This window comes from Portunus trituberculatus, chromosome 50 (genome assembly GCF_017591435.1).
Source record: "Portunus trituberculatus isolate SZX2019 chromosome 50, ASM1759143v1, whole genome shotgun sequence".
Taxonomy (NCBI): domain Eukaryota; kingdom Metazoa; phylum Arthropoda; class Malacostraca; order Decapoda; family Portunidae; genus Portunus; species Portunus trituberculatus.
In genome coordinates this window covers 15,846,393-15,848,892 of record NC_059304.1, presented here as the reverse complement: position 1 = coordinate 15,848,892, position 2,500 = coordinate 15,846,393, and the positions used below count along the sequence as shown (strand labels likewise).

Here is a 2,500-nt window from a genome sequence, read left to right as displayed (position 1 = left end):
TTGTGCCTTTCAGCTCGCCCCGATCGGATGATTATACTGAGAAGCCGTTGTTAAGAAAGGCATAATTCCGACGCTACTGAGGTGAATGTCTGCTGATGCCATACTGTTCCATTGAAGTGATTTATAATTGATGCAAAGAAATATGGACAGTATTTAAAGAACTTCATATTGATAATCACTGAAACTGCAAAACAAACCCAAATTTCAGTAGTAATATTTTCTATTACCTGCATATACTATTTACCTATTCATCTATCTATTAGCATCAACTAAGGCACTTTATTGACTTCTGTTTCATTATCTATCTCTTTTCTTCATCATTATTAGTATTATCTATTTATTCGTTTTGGAGGAGCGGGAGAGCGGGGACATTCATTCCACTACACTTATTCTTTGTTTATTCCGCTTCTCTTCCTTATACTTGCTGACCGTTTTCCTTTTGCTCTTGCCTCTAGTCCCCAAAAACCTCCTTTCTTCCCTCCTCCGGTTTTGCATAGACAGAAATACGGCCCCATTTGTGTTTACGATCACAGGTACAGAGTCAACCTAAACACACACACACACACACACACACACACACACACACACACACACACACAACCATTCCCCATTAATTGGTTCAAACGTACACAATGGGTGGGATTTGTGCCAGATACTTCCACTGATTTGCATATAACTCAGCCAATTACGTACAAGTGAAAGGCAAATGTAAAAACTCTATACGTAGTGTGTGTGTGTGTGTGTGTGTGTGTGTGTGTGTGTGTGTGTGTGTGTGTGTGTGTGTGTGTGTGTGTGTGTGTCATTAGCAGAACGCAGTTTTTCGCAGTTGAAAAGAGACAGAGAGAGAGAGACAGAGAGAGAGAGACAGAGAGAGAGACAGAGAGAGAGAGAGAGAGAGAGAGAGAGAGAGAGACAGAGAGAGAGAGAGAGAGAGAGAGAGAGAGAGAGAGAGAGAGAGAGAGAGAGAGAGAGAGAGAGAGAGAGAGAGAGAGAGAGAGAGAGAGAGAGAGAGAGAGAGAGAGACAGAGAGAGACAGAGAGAGACAGAGACAGAGACAGAGACAGAGAGAGAGACAGAGAGAGACAGACACAGAGAGACAGAGAAAGACAGACAGACAGACAGAGACAGACAGAGACAGACAGACAGAGACAGACAGACAGAGACAGACAGAGACAGACAGACAGACAGACAGCCAGACAGAGAAAACAGGCATGCATACAATTCCTGTTGCTGCGATCGCACTTAGCGGCACAGACTGATGCGGTGATTGAGGTCAGGGCGGAGTACAGGTGGAGATGGGGGTGGATGTGGCACAGAGAGGGAGGATATTAAAGGCTAGGGAGAATGGAAGCAGCAATAGGGATGGTGGAGAGGAGACGATAACCGGGGAGGGGTGGGAGAGGTGGGGGCGGAACAATTGAGGTCAAGAATATGGTGAGTAAGAGAAGGAGTTTGAAGGAAGAAAGGAGGAGGAGGAGGAGGAGGAGGAGGAGGAGGAGGAGGAGGAGGAGGAGGAGGAGGAGGAGGAGGAGGAGGAGGAGGAGGAAGAAAAAAACGTAGATAAAAGCACGATTAAATGGGTGGGTCTGCATAAAACAAATGAAATACGAGAGAGGAGAGGAAAATGTTGAGCAAGCGAAGGTAAAAAAAAAAAAAGATGAAAGCAAAGGAGAGGAAAAGGCGAAATAAAGGATGGAAATACGTAGCAGGAAACAGACAGACAGACATAAGGAAAGAGGTTCAGGGGGTGTTAGGTGGCGAGAAAAGGTAATTAAGACAATGAAGTAGGTAAGAGAAAGCAATAAGAAGTGAATTATATGATAAACAGGAGAGTAAGAACAGTCAGAAAGTGGCACATAAAAGGTGATTAAGGAGTAGGTAAGAGCGAGTTCAGACAGGTAAGGGTGAGCCAGAGGTGAGTGAGCGCCAGTGCACGTAACACTTTGCCCTCCACGTGTGTGTGTGTGTGTGTGTGTGTGTGTGTGTGTGTGTGTTACTTATGCCTTGATTAATGAGGTTGGTCAGTTTCATAATCCATAAGCACAAACACGCACACAAACACGGACACACGGACACACACACACACACACGCGACGTCACTCATCTACATAGCTTAAGACGTCACACACAAGGATAGTGACGTCACGGACCCACGCTGGCCATGACGTCACACAAGGACGCTGGGGCCAGGTGAACACTCGGGCCCCATACCAAGCAGCAACAGCAGCTCCCGGCGGTCCTCCCGGATCAGACGCACGTGAAGCAGCTAGTGAAGGCGCGAGTCGGCATACAGACAAACATTAATAGTGTCAACTTGGAATGGGGAAGCAGGACAGGAGACGCAGCCGGAACTAATTCGTACATCCGTTTTGAGTTTTGTTCATTTATTTGAAATTTATCTCGCTCTCGCAATTATCCGTAAATCTCCTGCGTCTCAAGAACAGAGATACAAAGGAAAGGGACGCAGACTTACTTGTTGTACTCCTGATACAGACTTTCC

At 45.8% G+C, this 2,500-nt stretch overlaps 1 long non-coding RNA gene across 5 annotated transcripts in view; it reads right to left on the bottom strand.

Moving 5' to 3' along the window:
- Positions 1-2,500, bottom strand: part of LOC123500028 — a 76,702-nt gene that overhangs the window by 73,610 nt on the left and 592 nt on the right. For 4 of the 5 annotated variants that reach the window (XR_006673153.1, XR_006673154.1, XR_006673151.1 and 1 more), the window contains exon 2: positions 2,474-2,500. This exon is cut by the window's right edge and continues 110 nt beyond it. This is a non-coding gene — a long non-coding RNA (uncharacterized LOC123500028). Of the gene's footprint in view, positions 1-1,128; positions 2,267-2,473 lie in introns of those variants that run through there. The other variant, XR_006673152.1, reaches the window with a different exon arrangement.